Raw genomic sequence first — 13,133 nt, 5'->3', positions numbered from 1 at the left:
TGCTGAGTCTTCCCTCCTTGATCAGTAGTTGAGAAAGTGCCTTACAGTATTGTGGAAGCATTACCTCAACTGAAGCTCCTTTCTCTGTGATAACTCCAGCTTGTGTCAAGTTGACACACATACCAGCCAGTACAGGGGACAACATTTGAAATGAAAATAAATTAAATATCCAATCAAAGAAAAAATATTATACACATATCAGCCCATAAAATTGGAAAAAAAATGTCTGAGGTAAAAAGTCTAGAATTTTATGGGGTAAAATATATATAATTCTTATGCATGTCTTAAAAATAAATTTATATTTTAAAGTGAAAAAGGAAATTATTGTATTTATTTTAATGTATTGTTAAATTTATTTATTATTGAATTTTATCAACAACTGTTATATTTAATGAACATATATATGTTTATCTGTAGCTCCATTAACATGGTATATTATAACAACCACTTTTTAAACTGCTAATCAATCTTATACCCTGATATTGGTTTAAGTAGAACATCATTTATTATTCACTCAACATGTTTTGGGTTCAATTCTCTAATGCTATTTAGGAATTTTATGTCCACAATCAGAAGTGAATTAGGAATGTGATTTTCATTTCCTTCATTGGCCTTTCAAGTTGTTGGCGATATCATCACATTGACCTCCTAATTTAATCTAGGAAACTTTCTCTTTAACTCTGGAAAAACTGATTTTAGGGGGTTCATTTATCCCTTAACTACTGAAAGGATTAACGAATGAAATATTCAAAAACTGGCATTTTCTTTCTGTTCAATTTTTTATCTAAGGACTCAATTTTAAAAATGATTTTGACATACCACTGAATTGAGAATAGGACCCCCGCTGAAGGAATCAGAGAAAGAACTGGAAGAGCTTGAAGGGGCTCGAGACCCCATATGTACAACAATGCCAAGCAACCAGAGCTTCCAGGGACAAAGCCACTACCTAAAGACTATACATGGACTGACCTTGGACTCTGATCTCATAGGTAGCAATGAATATCCTAGTAAGAGCACCAGTGGAAGGGGAAGCCCTGGGTCCTTCTAAGACTGAACCCACAGTGAACTAGACTGTTGGGGGGAGGGCGGCAAGGGGGGGAGGATGGGGAGGGTAACACCCATAAAGAAGTGGAGGGGGGAGGGGGATGTTTGCCCGGAAACCGGGAAAGGGAATAACACTCAAAATGTATATAAGAAATACTCAAGTTAATAAAAAAAATGATTTTGAATGTTATTTTTGTAATTATTTTGGTAAATTTTACTTTCATCAGAATATTTGTCTTTTATTTAAATCTCCAAATATTTTAACATTAGTTATTGTATATTTTCTTATGATCTGAAAAACTTGCCTTTTTCAGTTCTGAGATATGAATTGTACGTTCTTGATAAACCTTTTTGTGCATGAATCAATTCTACTATTCATTCTAGGTGCTGAAAACAATGCAGCTGCTCCTCAATGAAGAATGAAGACAGGAAATGTGGTTTATTTACATAATAGACTACTATTAAGCTATTAAAAACAATGACATTATGAATTTTGACAGTAAATGGATGGAACTAGAAATTATCATCCTAAGTGAGGCAACCCAGCCCTAGGACATGCAAGGTATATATACTCACTAACACTTGGATATTATCAAAAAAGTACAGAAAATCCATGATACAATCCACAGACCATATAAAATTTAACAAGAAGGAAGACCTAAGAAAGGATGCTTCAGTACCACTCAGAAGAGAGAAGAAAATAATCACAGGTGGAAGAGGGGAGGGTGAGTAGAAAAGGGGAGTAGGAGAGACACCACCGGAACCGGAAAGAAACAGACCGGATAAACAGTTCTCTGCACCCAAATCCCGTGGGAGGGAGAGCTAAACCTTCAGAGAGGCAGACAAGCCTGGGAAACCAGAAGAGACTGCTCCCTGCACACACATCTCTGACGCCAGAGGAAAAAGCCAAAGACCATCTGGAACCCTGGTGCACTGAAGCTCCCAGAAGGGGCAGCACAGGTCTTCCTGGTTGCTGCCGCTGCAGAGAGCCCCTGGGCAGCACCCCATGAGCGAACCTGAGCCTCGGGACCACAGGTAAGACCAAATTTTCTGCTTCAAGAAAGCTGCCTGGTGAGCTTGGGACACACGGAAGCAGAATTTCTCTAGGACCGGGCACGTTCTGTGTTTACCGGAAGTCCCACACCCAAGGATCCCGGCCCTCAGCAGCTCTCTGCTCCCAGACCCGGTGAGAGAGAGACCCAACCGCCTGGTCAGGTGGGCACTCCTGAGGCTGCAGAGCAGAAGAGACCAACAACACTGCTCACCCCTGCCCACATCCCTGGCCCAAGAGGAAACTGTATAAGGCCTCTGGGCTCCCGTGGAGGAGGGCCCAGGAGCAGCAGGACACCTGCCTGAGACACCACCGGAACCGGAAAGAAACAGACCAGATAAACAGTTCTCTGCACCCAAATCCCATGGGAGGGAGAGCTAAACCTTCAGAGAGGCAGACAAGCCTGGGAAACCAGAAGAGACTGCTCCCTGTGAAAAGAAAATTATACGAATTCTAGGTTTAAAAATATAAAAATTAAAAGAATAAACCCCAAAAGGCCACAGACCCAGGGCTAAGCCCTGCAGCCAGGACTAGCAGGCCATAAAGATAAAGGAGCACAGGAAACACTGTTCAGGCAGGACTGACAAGCCATAAAGAAAAGGAATGCAGGAACCAGCCTGAGTTAATGGGACTGATTCATGGGACGTCTGGCAGGAAGACATCTCCCCCCAGCTCACTGAGGGCCATCCTCCGGCCCCTGATAAGCCCCTGACTTCTAGCACGTACTCTTTCTGCTTTGTTCTCACTGCTATGTTTGAATGAGCCAATTGTATGTAACCACGCCAAAACCCCCTAGCCTTCTCTATATAACCCTCTGACTTTTGAGTTTCGGGGCCGACACCTCTGTCTCCTGCGCGGGATATGTGTCGGCCCGGAGATCTCTGTAATAGGTCTCCGTAATAAACCTCGCCTTTGCTTATTACATCCAAAATGGTCTCTCTGTGTCTGGGGTCCGCAATTTCCCAAGACTTGAGTAAGGGTCTCTCTGCGTGGGATCTTTCATATTTATGGGGGCTCGTCCGGGATCTTCGCGACCACCCCAGACTCCGAAGACCCCTTGGAGGTGAGTTGGATGTTTGTCTGAGTGTTTCTGTGTGAGCGGCGCCGCATTTGTCAGTCTGTGTCTGTCTCTGTTTTGGTTCCACCGTGTGTGTGTGTGTGTGTGTGTATATGTGTGTCTTAATACTGGTCAGTGTTAAGAGGACAGATGGGTATTCCTGCCCTGTGGTAAGAGGGCAGATGTGTGTTCCTGCCTTGTGCTGAGAGGGTGGATGTGTATTCCTGCCCTGTGCTAGGAGGGTGGATGTGTGTTCCTGCCCTGTTCTAGGAGAGTGGATGTGTATCCCCACTCAGTGCAGCTGCCTTTGTGGTTCGTGAGGACCCTCTGGCTGCGGAAGGGGGGACGCCCCGGGCCCGCAAGGCTGCAGCCCCTGGAAGACGTTCCACGGGCGGAGAACAGTCGGGAGAGCCCGGCTATGGACAGTCAGGAGGACCTGACTCTGGTTTTCTGGAACAAAGGAGATGGAATGCTCCTTTTACCTAGGCGGGAGTGGACGAGGAATCCCACTCCGTCAGAGGTCGAGTTCGGCTGCCTATTTAAATATAGGCACGGACAAGTGTGCTTAGTCGTTAGGACAAGAGGACACTCTGGAATCCTGTTGGGAGGTGGAATCAGATGGTCCATCTCATCCCAAAAGCAGCTAAGGTTAAGCTACAGTTTGGGCCACGTACTGAAGGTACCAGGCATCTGTGAAAGTTGGTTATAAGATGCTTTGTCTTGGTCTTGTTTGTCTGGCTTGTTTTCTGTGGTATTGTCGAGTGTCTTTTTGGCTTTTGTTTCGTTTTTGAATTTTGGACTGACGACTGTGTTCGAATTTGGACTGACGACTGTGTTTAAAATCTTGGACTGATGACTGTGTTTGAAATCATGAAACTGTTTGCTTTGTTCGTCAAAGAGTTTTACTTGGTCCTCTTGGTGCTTAAGTTAAGAGTTAAAAATAATTTGCTTGAGAAAAATTGTTTTCTGCCAGGGAGTTTTGTCTTTCTCTCTTGAGCCTCCTCCCCAAAGAGAGATGCGCCTCCCTTTACTCCCCTTGATCAGCCTAGCTGCTGTTAACAGTTGTGTAAACAGACATTAGCAAAAACCTTGAGGACAAAACCGCTCGTAAAAAAAAAAAAAAAAAAAAAAAAAAAAAAAAAAAAAAAAAAAAAAAGTTCCCCAGATTAGGCCTCCGGTATAAAACAAGTATAGTGAGTAAGAAACTTAATTTTATGGACGCCGCTCTAGTGGTGGTGTGTTGGTTGATAGCCAACGTTAAGTTTTTAAAACATAGTGTTTTATCTGTGTTTGTGCTCCCAACACACAGTAGGGGGGAGCGAAATTAGCTGCAGAGCTGCTGCAGCGAACATGGGGACTTCTCAAGTCTCACCCAATTTTTCTGGCTCTTCAGGAGCTGTTTAAAAGGAAAAAGCTTAAGGTAAAAAGAAACACTATAGAGAGATTTCTTAGTAAATTACTACACCTTGGTTCGCGATCTCTGGGAATCTCACGGTGGACAGCTGAGATAAGCTAAAAAAAAAAGATTTAAATTTTGTTTGGGAACAAAGAATCTTAAAGGCGGAGTTTCAGCCGGTATGACACTTAGTGCGTAGCTGCCTAAAAGATCAGAAATGCTGTCAACAGGATATGAAAAAGGGACAGGCTGTGTTAGAAATGCTACAGGAAAAATGATCTAAAAAGGCTGAGAGTGAGGTGGGGGAGGACTCTAAGGAAAACAAGAACAAGAAAAGAATTTCTGCTTTTAGTGGCCAGACCTTCAACTCTTGCTCACAGAAAGAGAGTGCTCATTAAAAAAAAGTTCTTTAAAGAGCCTGCCTTATCTGCTGGCCCTATTCCAAGAGAGGAGCCAGTCTCCAGCATTAAATTACTTTTCTCACTGGTCATCATTAGCATGGAGAATGCCTTTGATCCTATCCCCACAGCAGCCAGTTCCTGCCCCTGTGGTAGAAATGTCCCAGGTTGGGGGGCAGAGAAGCCCCTAAAATAGTTTCAAAAAATCTTCAACAAACTGTAAAGAACTTTGTTTTGTTTTGCCAGTCAAAATTTAAAATTCAGGCTTTGGCTGTGGCTAAGGTCAGGATTAATGTTTTCTTTTCCATGGGCCTTTAGCCCACTGAGAAAGTTTGGTAAAGGGCTGCTACTGAGGTCCTGAAAGCCCCAGGTGAACTATTTACAATTCTTTTGTCAGCTGCTTAGTATCTAACACTCAGGTTCTAACCGTCTCTCCATCCTTTTGTTATTAGTTCTTACTGGAAGCCTAGTGTCATTTAGAGGATGGGTCTCTTGAGTGATAAAGCCACTGAGCTGGCACTAAAGGAAGGTACTCCTTAAGGGAAAATCTAAGTCCAGAGAGACAACCGGTAGCAGATAGGCTGCCCCTCTGCTCACTTTTCTGTTTCACAGACACAAGGTCTTTTTGTCCCAAGAAAGCCTCCTGGCTTAGCTGTGTGACTAAATGCTATTTGCCCTCTTCAGTGGACCTCTATTCTCAAGATTCCCTTGTTTTCTCACCATCCCATTTAAGATGCTTGTTAGTAACTGTTACAGGTCTCCTTTACCACCGAGGAAAGACGGAATCCTACTAGAGGCCAGAAAAAGTGTTCCAGAGATGGATAGAAGGCCCTCACTTCTGCCTGCTCTCTTCAGACACCTAAAGGTAGGGAGTGCCAGGTCTGCTGCCAGGCTCCAAGGGTGGGTCTCTGAGGGGCTAGAAAATGCCCCACCAATCTGGCTAAGATAAAAAAAGGATATAAAGAAAAAGTTACAAAAATTTAAAGGGTTAAGTTGCTGAGAGTTAATATAAGTTACAGAGAAAATAAGGTTAAAAAAGAAAGAGATAAAAAGAACAAAAAACTAGAGAAGAAAAGAGACAAAAAGAAGAGGAAGTTAGAGAGCTAAAGAGAGATAAAAGACAAGAGAGGAACATATACTGGCCACAGTAGTTAGGGAACCTAGAAAGATAGTACCTGGCAACAGAAAAGAATTCCTGGCTAAAGATCAGTGTGCCTAATACGAAGAAAAAGGACATTGGGTCGGGGACTGCCCCAGAAAGAACAAGAGGGGACACTGGAGAGCCTCTTGGTGCTGGCTATGCACAGAGATAGAAGGGAAGCCCGCCCAGTTGTTTTGTGGCTACAGGGACCCAATGCTCTGTGCTCCTATGCCCCCCTGTGGGCCAATATCCAAAGACCTTGAGTGCAAGGAGCTACTGACAACGAACAATACTTATGGACTGCCCGAAGAACAGTGGACCTTGGTGTGGGCCGGGTAACCCACCCACTAATTCATGGTCATCCCTGACTGCCCCTATCCCTTGATCATGAGAAAATTGCTCTCCAAATTGGCTTGCGTGGGCTGAAATGGCTGGATGAGGCCATGTGTATACATATCTATAGACTGTGTATGTGGAGCTTAAGACCTGTCTCAGTACACCAGTAACTGATGCTGAGAGATGAATGGCTTAGTGCTTTTCTGCCTGGAACACACCGTTCCTGCCAGCCGGGCACTAACAATTATCACCCAATCCAGGACTTAAACTGTGATAGAGTGGCTGATAGAGTGTCCCAAAAGATGGGACCACTGGTCAGCTGCCATGGACTAGATTCTCCACCGGTTGGGGACAATCTGGTCACCTTGCTGCCCAATCCGGACCTGGAGCCACCACAGCACGAGTTTCAAACACTGACAGAAGCCCATGGGTGGAGGAAAGACCTCTGTGACTGGCTGATTGACCCCTGCTGAAAGCCGAGGACCTTGTCCACAGACGGGAACAGTTCTCTTCATGAATGAAGGTCAGAGACAAGTGGGTGCTGCCATGGTGGACAACACAATGTCATCTGGGATGGCTGAACCTCTACCCCCCCAGCACATCAGCGCCACAGATGTCTTTGCCATCTCTTAGATGCCCTGATGAAGCCAACAACTGTGAGTACTATTCATTGCTCAGGATATCAGGAGGGAAGTGATTCAGTGACATGGGACAATAACAAAACAGATAAAGTGGCTCAGGAAATGGCTATACAGGAGCCTATCCTGGTTACAGGCCTACAAGAAACAGCCACTGAGAACTGAGATTAGACTAAGGGATGGCCTCACTTAGAATGTACAACAGAAGAAAAGGCCCAAGTTGTTTAAAAGATAAAAGGACAATGACACACTTGGGGAGAAAGCTATACCCCCCCAAAGAACAAACAAAAGACTCACTTTGCCAAATAAAAAAATAGACTCATTTAAGAGATAAGAAGTTTGTCCAAATAGTTAAAATATATATAATAGACTTTAAGATTTTAGCCAAGAGAGACAGTAAAAAAATATAAGATACGTCAGTAAATAAATGCTTAACAAACAAACAGGACAAAGAGACCTAGAGAGTTTAATGAAAAGTCGAAGTGAACTTCACTGAGATAAAACCAGAAAAATATAATCTCCTAGTGCTTGTAGATACTTTTTCAGAAATAGATAGAAGCTTTCCTCACCAAACGAGAGACGGCCTCTACAATCATCAAGAAGATACTGAAAGAAATCTTCCCCAGGTCTGGAATGCCCAAGGTAATCTGGTCAGACAACGGTCCTACTTTCGTTGCCAAGGTAAGCCAGGGTGTGGCCAAGTATTTAGAGGTCGATTAGAAATTACATTATATTTACAGACCTCAAAGTTCAAGACAGGTAGAGTAAATAAACAGAACTCTAAAAGAGACCCTAAACAAATTGACCATGGAGACTGGCACAGACTGGGTGACACTCCTTCCCTCTTGCTCTCTTCAGAGCAAGAAATACCCCTTCCAGATTCAGCCTTACCCCCTTTGAGATCTTATATGGGGCCTCAGCTCCCCTGACTGTATTAGATGATGTTACTGAACCAACATGTCATAGTGCCATAGTAATAATGATTTGTGTGCCAGGCTAAAAGACCTACAGGTGATACAGAAAAAAATCTGCTCACAGCTGACAGCAGCCTATGCCTCGGGGACCTCTGAGACATCTCATCAGTTCCAGGTCGGAAGCAGCTACACTGAGCCCAGACACTCGAGCCTCGCTAGAAAGGACCGTACCTGGTGCTGCTGACCACCCTGACAGCCGTCAATTCTCAGCCCTCACCAGCCGTGTACTAGCTGTTAGGGCTGAGAGCTGGGACCTAGAGGGAAATTCAGTCATGTTTGTCCTGGGTTCCATCGAGATAGGTGTGGGGATAGGCTTGATTTCTATTACAAATGATGTAACATTACATATGTTAATACTCCTAACACTTCTTGGGACTGTGCCTCAGGGATCACTACCTATATAAGTTTAAAAGTTCTGAAAGACAGTCATGACCTTGATATATAGGTTCAGATAGTGTCCAGATAGAATCCTGATGCTAAAAACTTAATAAAAAAAGAGTTAAAAATTACTTAGGGCTAGGGCTATCTAGGTGCTGCAAGGACAGCACAAGGACATCTGCTGTTGCCCTACAATACAAAGCTTATAGAGAATTCAGAACTGCCATTGACTCAGATATAAAAAAAATAAAAGACTTTTTAGCTGACCTCCAAGAATACCTAACCTCCCTCTCAGAGGTAGTCCTTCAAAATAGAAAAAGATTAGACCTGATATTCCTTAAAGAAGGAGTCTGTGTGCTATACTGAAAGAAAAATGTTGCTTCTATACAGACCATTCAAGAATAATTAAAGACTCCATAAATAAACTTAAAAAAAGGTTAGACAAAAGACAGACAGAAAAACACATCAGAGATGGTTCGAGAGCTAGTTTAGTAGATCTCCCTGGATGACTACCCTACACTCTGCTACAGCTGGGCCATTATTAATAATTTTCTTGGTTTTAGTTTTTGGCTTCTGCGTGACAAACAGGTTAATTGCTTTTGTTAAAAATTGAGTGGGTGCTGTGCGGTTGATGGTTGTGAGACAACAGTACCAGTCAGTTAGGACAACTGGTGAGACCAAATAAGACTTGATATCAAAATTCTAAGATTAGAATTATTTAGTAGGAGAAGACGGGAATGAAAAGAAAATTATACGAATTCTAGGTTTAAAAATATAAAAATTAAAAGAATAAACCCCAAAAGGCCACAGACCCAGGGCTAAGCCCTGCAGCCAGGACTAGCAGGCCATAAAGATAAAGGAGCATAGGAAACACTGTTCAGGCAGGACTGACAAGCCATAAAGAAAAGGAATGCAGGAACCAGCCTGAGTTAATGGGACTGATTCATGGGACGTCTGGCAGGAAGACATCTCCCCCCAGCTCACTGAGGGCCATCCTCCGGCCCCTGATAAGCCCCTGACTTCTAGCACGTACTCTTTCTGCTTTGTTCTCACTGCTATGTTTGAATGAGCCAATTGTATGTAACCACGCCAAAACCCCCTAGCCTTCTCTATATAACCCTCTGACTTTTGAGTTTCGGGGCCGACACCTCTGTCTCCTGCGCGGGATATGTGTCGGCCCGGAGATCTCTGTAATAGGTCTCCGTAATAAACCTCGCCTTTGCTTATTACATCCAAAATGGTCTCTCTGTGTCTGGGGTCCGCAATTTCCCAAGACTTGAGTAAGGGTCTCTCTGCGTGGGATCTTTCACCTGCACACACATCTCTGACACCAGAGGAAAAAGCCAAAGACCATCTGGAACCCTGGTGCACTGAAGCTCCCGGAAGGGGCGGCACAGGTCTACCTGGTTGCTGCCGCTGCAGAGAGCCCCTGGGCAGCACCCCACGAGCGAACCTGAGCCTCGGGACCACAGGTAAGACCAAATTTCTGCTGCAAGAAAGCTGCCTGGTGAACTCAAGACACAGGCCCACAGGAACAGCTGAAGACCTGTAGAGAGGAAAAACTACAAGCCCGAAAGCAGAACACTCAGTCCCCATAACGGACTGAAAGAGAGGAAAACAGGTCTAGAGCACTCCTGACAAACAGGCTTATAGGACAGTCTAGCCACTGTCAGAAATAGCAGAACAAAGTAACACTAGAGATAATCTGATGGCGAGAGGCAAGCGCAGGAACCCAAGCAACAGAAACCAAGACTACATGCCATCATCGGAGCCCAATTCTCCCACCAAAACAAACATGGAATATTCAAACACACCAGAAAAGCAAGATCTAGTTTCAAAATCATATTTGATCATGATGCTGGAGGACTTCAAGAAAGACATGAACACACTTAGGGAAACACAGGAAAACATTAATAAACAAGTAGAAGCCTACAGAGAGGAATCGCAAAAATCCTTGAAAGAATTCCAGGAAAACACAATCAAACAGTTGAAGGAATTAAAAATGGAAATAGAAGCAATCAAGAAAGAACACATGGAAACAACCCTGGATATAGAAAACCAAAAGAAGAGACAAGGAGCTGTAGATACAAGCTTCACCAACAGAATACAAGAGATGGAAGAGAGAATCTCAGGAGCAGAAGATTCCATAGAAATCATTGACTCAACTGTCAAAGATAATGTAAAGCGGAAAAAGCTACTGGTCCAAAACATACAGGAAATCCAGGCCTCAATGAGAAGATCAAACCTAAGGATAATAGGTATAGAAGAGAGTGAAGACTCCCAGCTCAAAGGACCAGTAAATATCTTCAACAAAATCATGGAAGAAAACTTCCCTAACCTAAAAAAAGAGATACCCATAGACATACAAGAAGCCTACAGAACTCCAAATAGATTGGACCAGAAAAGAAACACCTCCCGTCACATAATTGTCAAAACACCAAACGCACAAAATAAAGAAAGAATATTAAAAGCAGTAAGGGAAAAATATCAAGTAACATATAAAGGGAGACCTATCAGAAACACCAGACTTCTCGCCAGAAACTATGAAGGCCAGAAGATCCTGGACTGATGTCATACAGACCGTAAGAGAACACAAATGCCAGCCCAGGTTACTGTATCCAGCAAAACTCTCAATTAACATTGATGGAGAAACCAAGATATTCCATGACAAAACCAAATTTACACAATATCTTTCTACAAATCCAGCACTACAAAGGATAATAAATGGTAAAGCCCAACATAAGGAGGCAAGCTATACCCTAGAAGAAGCAAGAAACTAATCGTCTTGGCAACAAAACAAAGAGAAGAAAAGCACACAAACATAACCTCACATCCAAATATGAATATAAAGGGAAGCAATAATCACTATTCCTTAATATCTCTCAATATCAATGGCCTCAACTCCCCAATAAAAAGACATAGATTAACAAACTGGATACGCAACGAGGACCCTGCATTCTGCTGCCTACAGGAAACACACCTCAGAGACAAAGACAGACACTACCTCAGAGTGAAAGGCTGGAAAACAACTTTCCAAGCAAATGGTCAGAAGAAGCAAGCTGGAGTAGCCATTCTAATATCAAATAAAATCAATTTCCAACTAAAAGTCATCAAAAAAGATAAGGAAGGACACTTCATATTCATCAAAGGAAAAATCCACCAAGATGAACTCTCAATCCTAAATATCTATGCCCCAAATACAAGGGCACCTACATACGTAAAAGAAACCTTACTAAAGCTCAAAACACACATTGCACCTCACACAATAATAGTGCGAGATTTCAACACCCCACTCTCATCAATGGACAGATCATGGAAACAGAAATTAAACAGTGATGTCGACAGACTAAGAGAAGTCATGAGCCAAATGGACTTAACGGATATTTATAGAACATTCTATCCTAAAGCAAAAGGATATACCTTCTTCTCAGCTCCTCATGGCACTTTCTCCAAAATTGACCATATAATTGGTCAAAAAACGGGCCTCAACAGGTACAGAAAGATAGAAATAATCCCATGCGTGCTATCGGACCACCACGGCCTAAAACTGGTCTTCAATAACAATAAGGGAAGAATGCCCACATATACGTGGAAATTGAACAATGCTCTACTCAATGATAACCTGGTCAAGGAAGAAATAAAGAAAGAAATTAAAGACTTTTTAGAATTTAATGAAAATGAAGATACAACATACCCAAACTTATGGGACACAATGAAAGCTGTGCTAAGAGGAAAACTCATAGCGCTGAGTGCCTGCAGAAAGAAACAGGAAAGAGCATATGTCAGCAGCTTGACAGCACACCTAAAAGCTCTAGAACAAAAAGAAGCAAATACACCCAGGAGGAGTAGAAGGCAGGAAATAATCAAACTCAGAGCTGAAATCAACCAAGTAGAAACAAAAAGGACCATAGAAAGAATCAACAGAACCAAAAGTTGGTTCTTTGAGAAAATCAACAAGATAGATAAACCCTTAGCCAGACTAACAAGAGGACACAGAGAGTGCGTCCAAATTAACAAAATCAGAAATGAAAAGGGAGACATAACTACAGATTCAGAGGAAATTCAAAAAATCATCAGATCTTACTATAAAAACCTATATTCAACAAAATTTGAAAATCTTCAGGAAATGGACAATTTCCTAGACAGATACCAGGTATCGAAGTTAAATCAGGAACAGATAAACCAGTTAAACAACCCCATAACTCCTAAGGAAATAGAAGCAGTCATTAAAGGTCTCCCAACCAAAAAGAGCCCAGGTCCAGACGGGTTTAGTGCAGAATTCTATCAAACCTTCATAGAAGACCTCATACCAATATTATCCAAACTATTCCACAAAATTGAAACAGATGGAGCCCTACCGAATTCCTTCTACGAAGCCACAATTACTCTTATACCTAAACCACACAAAGACCCAACAAAGAAAGAGAACTTCAGACCAATTTCCCTTATGAATATCGACGCAAAAATACTCAATAAAATTCTGGCAAACCGAATTCAAGAGCACATCAAAACAATCATCCACCATGATCAAGTAGGCTTCATCCCAGGCATGCAGGGATGGTTTAATATACGGAAAACCATCAACGTGATCCATTATATAAACAAACTGAAAGAACAGAACCACATGATCATTTCATTAGATGCTGAGAAAGCATTTGACAAAATTCAACACCCCTTCATGATAAAAGTCCTGGAAAGAATAGGAATTCAAGGCCCATAC

The 13,133-nt window shown here is 42.7% G+C and overlaps 1 long non-coding RNA gene across 2 annotated transcripts; it reads left to right on the top strand.

The window, feature by feature from the left end:
- Positions 1-2,931: 2,931 nt before the first annotated feature.
- LOC148006676 (uncharacterized) lies at positions 2,932-9,644 on the top strand. 2 transcript variants are annotated; one of them, XR_015671337.1, is made up of 2 exons: positions 2,932-5,811; positions 6,919-9,644. It is a non-coding gene; the product is annotated as an uncharacterized LOC148006676 (long non-coding RNA). The 2 variants fall into 2 exon arrangements; XR_015671336.1 differs by having other exon boundaries at positions 6,684-9,644.
- Positions 9,645-13,133: the final 3,489 nt, after the last annotated feature.

Source organism: Rattus norvegicus, chromosome 2, assembly GCF_021556685.1.
Source record: "Rattus norvegicus strain SHRSP/BbbUtx chromosome 2, alternate assembly SHRSP_T2T, whole genome shotgun sequence".
NCBI lineage: Eukaryota > Metazoa > Chordata > Mammalia > Rodentia > Muridae > Rattus > Rattus norvegicus.
This window is presented reverse-complemented; position numbering and strand designations above follow the sequence as displayed.